Below are 7,297 nucleotides of genomic sequence, written 5' to 3'. Positions count from 1 at the left end.
CAACAGGGTTGAGACTTCGAATCTCATAGCCTATGGCGTGCCCTTCTTGGAGAAAAACTACTCCAAGGCAATCACCACAAGCATTACATTGGACCTCAAATGGTTTTGAGAGATCCGGTAGTGTAAGCACAGGTTGAGAGATAAGCTTTTCTTTAAGATTTTCGAAAGCATTGTTCTCCTTAGCAGACCATGTACACCTAACGCTTTTCTTTGTTAGGTCATGTAATGGTCCCACAATTTGTGAGAACTTTTCTATGAAGCGTCTATAGTATGCACACATACCTATAAACCTTCTTAGTTCATGAAGATTCCTTGGTTTAGGCCATCCTTTTATTACCTCTAACTTTGATGGATCCATTTGGATGTCATCTTGAGAGATAATGTGACCTAAATACTGAATCTCTTGCAAGAAAAATTCACTTTTCTTTCGATTAACATAAAGTTTATTCTCTCTCAAAACTTGAAAAATTACCTGGAGGTGTTGCTTGTGTTCGTCTAATGAATTAGAGTAGATGATAATATCATCAAAGAACACTCCAGTGAAGGTTCGATGAGGCCTGAACAACTTCTCCATCAAGCGGTTGAATGTGGCTGGTGCATTGGTCAAGCCAAAAGGCATGACAATGTATTCATAAAGACCAAATGTGGTGCAAAATGCGGTCTTTACAATGTCTTGATCAACTATCCTTATTTGATGATAGGCACTTTTTAGGTCAATCCTACTGAAGTAGGTTGATCCTTGTAGCTTATCAAATAGGTCTTCTACCCGTGGAACGGGAAACCTATTCTTGATAGTGATCCTATTTAGTGCTCTATAGTCGACACACATACGATATGCCATCTTTCTTTTGCACTAATAGCACAGGTGAGCAAAATGGAGATGAGCTAGGCCTAACCATGCCCTTCTCAACAAACTCATGCACTTGCCGCATAATCTTCTCTTGTTGAGCTTGAGAAACTCTATAAGGAGGTTTGTTAGGCGGTGAACTTCCAGGAAGAAGTTCAATTGCATGGTCATCATTACCTCGTTTAGGAGGTAGATCACAAGGGATGTCGTCAATAAAAACATCTTGAAACCCCTTGAGAAAATTGGATAACTCTAATTCGTTTTGGTTTCTTTTATTTTCTTTTGCTAAAGCATTAGGTTCATTTTGAGAATCTTTAATAAAAATCATGTACACGGAAATAGAGCTCTTTATTGACTTGTTGAAAGCTGGTGTATGTACAATGGGGATAGTGTTACCCATTTCCTAAGCATCTATATACATGTCTTTTTCCCTGAACTGAAAGGAGATTCTCCTTCAGGAAATTTAACATTGGCAGCCAGGCGGTCAAACCATGGTGCCCCTAGGATTACATCCTCATGCTCGAGAGGAGAGATAAAGAAGTCCTCTTTGTCCACATAGCTTTGAACATGAAGCCTCAATTTCCCGATTAAGGGAGTGATTGAAGCTTCTTGATCCTTGAAAGAATTGTCTGCGGGTAGGACATCTCCCATCTCGTAGGCTTGTATGCCTAGCTTGGTGGCCAACTCTATAGATATAAAATTGTGAGTAGAACCAGGGTCAAAGAGAATAAAATCATCATGTTCTCTTACCTTTCCCCAAGCATGGCATAGAGGATATCCTTTGTGATGAGTTTGGTGAGTCTCCTCCTCTTGGATTTCAACCAAGGAAGCTCTAGGAGGATCTTGGCGGTTTTTCTTTTGGGGACAAGCGCGGTACGCATGCCCTTGTTCGCCGCACTTGAAACACCGGTTATCCTTGCGATAGTGCTCAAGCTCTTCAGGAGAGAGTTTGTTTTTACCTTTGTAAACTCCCTTCTCTTTAGCTTTGTTGGAGTTGCCCTTAGGAGACTTTTGGACATTGTCCTTCCCCTTAGGCTCGTTGGAACCCTTGTTTTCCATGGGCTTATTATTTCTTTTAGCCCCCATTTGGAAATTGATTCGAGAGGCCACCATAATATGGTGTATTACTGCCGATATGGTACGTGGCCTTTGGGAGTTGACATACTCCGCCATTTCTTCAGTTAAGCCTGCACAAAATTGTTGCTTTTTCTCTCCAAAATCCAACTTTTTGAAGACAGTGGCTTTGAGTTGTAAGTCTCAAAACTTGTCTACATATTTGTGGATGGATTCATAGGGAGAGAGCTTTAAGCTTCGCCATTCGGTGAGTACTTTGTCTTTGGCATCGGTGGCCAAAAATGCTTCATAATGGAAGCTCTTAAAGCTTTCCATGTTCGTGGAGCTTCACCGTTGGCTTGTAGGCTAGACCACCATTGCCTGGCGGACTTTTGAAAGTGCATAGCTACATGGCGTAGCTTAGAGGACTCCGTGAAGCCCTCATCTCCAAACGCCGCATCAAACTGTTGGATAAAGGCCAAGAATTTGTCCGTAGCACCAAAGGTGCCATCATAGGTAAGGAGAGAGATGCACTTCCATCCCTCTTTGAACTTCTTCAACTTGGATGACCTCTTCCATGCGGCATAGGATTTCCTATGGCCTCTTCTTTTTGATGGTTCAAAGGTTGCACCATCACTTTCTTCAGAAGGTGAAGAATTTGAAGAAGGTGGAGAAGAGAGTGACCTCTTTCTCGCCTTTTTCTTGTCTTGATCTTTGTTGTCTTCACCATCACTTTCATAAGAGGAAGAGGATGAAGAAGATGGAGAAGAGGGTGTCCTCTTTCTCGTCTTTTTCTTCTCTTGCTTTTTATCATCCCTCTTTGAATTATGGTGTGGAGAAGAGTGTGATGGTCTTCTCCGCTTTGGTGGTGATGGAGAGCGTTTAGCCCGCCGTCTTCGTGGAGCCATCTCCGCCGAGGTGGCGGGAGACTCACTTCTTTCTCGTTCCTTTGGTGTAGGCTCTTGAGTTCTCCTTTGGGAAGGAGATGCATCATCAAGAAGTAAATTCTTGAGCCCTTCGTATGGATTCTCTTCTTCTTCCCGAATCGGAGAGAGACCTCTTTTTGAAGTCTCACAAGGAGGCTTCCTAGGTGTTCTCTTGTCATGGTAGTGAGCTTGGAGAATCCCATGAGCACGGAGCTGCTGTTGCACTTAAATTTGGAGAGATGGATTGCCCATGGCTTGTTGAAGCCTAGAAACAAGATAGTTAACAAGCATCGGAGCATCATTAGTAGCTTGCTCACTAGCAAAATCAAAGTTATCAACATTAATTTCACTCTCTTTACTATTGTCAGCCATTCTAACAACTTTTAGGTGTAAACTTTTTAGGTGTACTTTGGCACTTCAAGCCCTAGTTGCTACTCCTCTTTACCCCTTTAGAAAAAGCACTCAAGCTACTGTACCCGTGGCTCGAATACCATTAATTGCAAGGAATAGAAGATAGGGTCTTTCAACACCAAAACAGCACCGGCTCCTATCAAGCTTCTAATAGCTCAATAGTGGTTAAGCCGTAGGCAAGCCCCGTAGGACTCCATCATTAAGACCATAGCTCTCGACGGTGATGCCCCATTAACTGCACGAAGGCAGGCGCACTGCAAGGCTGAAAAATCCCTATTACTCACAGGCAATTAATAATACCAACCATTTATAGCTAGCTTGAGGACCTCCCTTCTGGAGCAAGAAAAGAGAAACCTTGTGCTCTGATACCAATGTAACATGTAATGGCCTAAAAACTTGTGTGTAGCAGAAATTAGCATGAACATAGTGGGCATTTCATTAGAATAGATTCCTAATGAGAATTACAAGAGTGCTTGGGTGGAGAGAGCAACAAAAAGCATAACACCTAGTTAGATAGCATGAACAATACTTTCAAAAGAGAGAGAACTTAAGCTATTGACAACAATTGAGGACCGGATTTGCATGGAGCCGGTCCCCCCTCCAAAAGGCTTTGTATTATGGTTTCTACATCAAGAGAGACATTGTACGATACAATTATTTGTGTTCCTTCAAGACTAGCTAGTGCAATGAAGATGAAAGCTTCATGCACTAAGAAAAACACTTAACAAACACAACATCAATTATCCCCGGTCTCAGACCCAAGACCTCACACACCTTCGAAGATGGTGAGAGCTAGCAGGGTATGAGAGTAGATTGAGAGGAAGAAGGAGTATCTTACGAGAAAGATGTACATCTCCTCACATAATCACTCATATTAGCATACCTTAGCTTAGTAATTAGCATGGCAGAGGAGATGAGAATGCATTGAAGCTTGGCTCTTGGTTGGATTTGCATCCACATGCCAAGAGTGTGTCGATGTAGGCTTCTATCTCACAAGCTTGGAGTAGGTGATGAGCTCTCCATTAAAGGTTGGGAAGAGATAGTCTTTTTCTTGCTTCTCACATAGACTGTGTGAGAGTGTGTGTGTGATAATGCCTTGCAAAAATCAGCCCCCCCTCTCTCTCTTGGGCGAGCCCTCTTGCTAAATGCTCTTGCTATATTCCCATTGGAACTCCCCAGGGCTAGCCAATGACTATTAAGCAGCATAAGTGATAGCCTTCTGACATGTGTCCCCCTTTCCCCTTTTGTGAGAGCTTTAGGTAATTTAATAATTCAAAAAAACTCTCATTGGACCCTTTTGCCTCCTGGCCAATAGGAATCAGGCAAGCCATTGGGCTGCTGAATGCTCATTGGACCCCTTGGGAGACTGTCCAATAGTCTTCTATAGGACTTAATTCTCATTGGTTCTTTTATTAAGTGTTTTTAAATTAATTAAACTAGATTTACTCTAGCCTAATTCTCATTGGTCCACCTCCAAGGCTATCCAATAGAAATTGGGTACACCTTGTGGGCATCTGGGCTAGGGAGCTGACATGTGTCCCTCATTCCCTTTGTGTAAAGGGAGCTTGTGTGTGTGTGTGTGGCTTTCTCTCTCATCCCCTACAAGAAAGGCTCGCCCCCTCCTAAGTAGGGATTGCAAAGACTTTTTTTTGTACACACACAAAGCATCCAATTCCCCTAGGGTTGACCTTTGGACACAACCTTTGAATTTTGGAACCTTAGCATTTTGGAAGTCTTAATGGGCTGAACCTTAGGGTCTTTTTAGCCCATTGTTGCACATGGCTCTTTTACAGATGCCCCCCCCTTTGGATCCCTATTTTCCCTCCTTTGTATCCCTACTGTGGCCGGTCTGCTAGCTTAACCAATATTCTAGCTTTTTCTCCCCTGGCACTTCCCCATATTAAATGATCAGTTTAACATGAGAAAATCATTTAGGAGAATTAGATATTGATTATTATGACAATTTTGCTGAGCTAGTGTACCTCACTTTTGACTAAGAAAAAGTTGGCCAAATTCAAAAAGATATGGGAAATAGTGTCACCATAACATGGACTACAAGCTCACTAAGTTTCATGTCAAAATGTGGTGAAACATGGATCGCGATCCATGTATCTCATGAAAAAATTCAAAATTTTGTTGGCTGAGATTTGAGTAGTAGGTAGCTAAGACATAGACAAACACGTTTTTCAAAAGAATCAAATGCAAAAAAGTGGCCAAAAGAGCAAAAAATAGAACATTGTAAAAACTGCCACAGTAGACTGTACAAGTCAGTTTTGGTTGGGCAAAACTGATCCGAATTCAAAAAGATTTGTGGAGCAGGCTACAAAAATCATAAGCTATCAACACACCAAAAATTCAAGTCCAAAAGTGGTGGAACATGGATCGCGATCCATGTACCCCTGTAAAATTTTTGGACATAAAATTTTCTAGCCTATAGCACAGACCATTGTGAACAAAAGTCCCCAAAGAAATTTTGTCAAAAAAGTTCAAAAAGTGGGTCAAAAGAGCCAAAAATAGTGCAAAGAGGAAAACCCTAAAACAGACCCCTCCTGTGAATTGACTATTGCTTGACCTAAAGTGATCCGAATCACATAAAAACCATATAGCAGGGATCAGTGGACCAAGGGGAAGTTGTGTGCCAAGTTTTATTACCATCTAACACATAGGTACATGGATCGTGATCCATGTTCCTTTGTCACAGACTGATACCAAATTTGCACCATAGCTGCCCATCACAAGGAGTCTAGTGGTCTTTTCAAAAGTGAATTTGGATATCAAAAATCAAGCCAAAAGTCCATAACTGCCAAGTACTCTAAGAAAGTTCTAAAATTGACCTAACTTTCAATCCAGAGGTCCATTTTAAAAAAACTTGACACCATAGGACCTACTAGTCATGGTGAATCTAATGGTACCAAAAAAAGCTAATTTGGGCTCCAAACGTGGAACGCAATCCATGTACACATAGTGACAACTTGAGTTGAATCTTTCCAGAACAGTAGTGCATACACAAAGAAACATATCCCCAAGTTCAATTTTGGAAAAAATTGAGCAAATTTGTGTCAAAAGGGAGCAAAACAAGTGACAAACAGAAAACCCGGGGGCTTCACCATGTAAAACATACCGCACCACGTAAGTACGGAGGAGGGGGTTTTTTTTACAATTTACATAAGCGTATAAGTTAGGGGTAGGCCCCCAATAATTATCTCCCAAGCTTAAAAATAAGGGAGGGGATATCATATTTATGGGGCAGGGGGGGAGAGAAGTGAGAAAAGGGGAAAATGAGAGGAAGTTTTTGTGTTTCAAAATCATGGCTTCCCAAAAGAGTCTGCCCTTGAACTTGTGAGTCCATAGCTACAAAGACACATACAGAACTAACACTGCTTTGTATCAATTGCTTGTTTTGTGATTATAGTTCATTTGTTGAGGGATGAAAGCTATAAAGAGTTTGTATAGATGCAAATTTACATGGAGAACTTATCACAACTTTATAACCATGTTTTTTGAGTAATTTAGATGGGTCAGAATTGGACGAGTAGCTAGAGTACAGATTGAATGGGCATATAGTTTGAAAGTCAAACTAAGACACATTGAGAGTACATCTAGTTATCAATAGAAGTGGTTTCTTAGTACGTTGCCAGTCACTATGCTACACGCTCTTTGATAGTTTTACTCAGTTAGATTATGTGAGACCTAAGTTTTATATGTAAGACAGGGGTATGATAGTTTTTTCTATTAATTATCGTATAAGCGTAGAAAGGGGGGTCATATTCCCTTATATGAGTCGTATATAGGGGTTTTATCAAAGTTGTCCGCTCACAGGTGGCATTCCATTTTGTATATAGAGTGAATCCCCCGGGATAGAAAACCGCAGTGCAGACCTCGTATTGGCTTTTTGACCTATCAAACCAAGTCCTAATCCAAAAATATTTGAGATTTAGCTTGTGGACATAGTCAGGAACGAAATCCTAAGAGGACAAGTCCAAATGTGGTTGAACATGGATCGTGATCCATGTACCTCAACCTCCGAATATGATGAAAATTGGCATAGAGCCTGCACATG

This window comes from Adiantum capillus-veneris, chromosome 15, assembly GCF_014529385.1.
Source record: "Adiantum capillus-veneris isolate H3 chromosome 15, ASM1452938v2, whole genome shotgun sequence".
NCBI lineage: Eukaryota > Viridiplantae > Streptophyta > Polypodiopsida > Polypodiales > Pteridaceae > Adiantum > Adiantum capillus-veneris.
Note: the sequence above shows the minus strand (reverse complement) of the source record.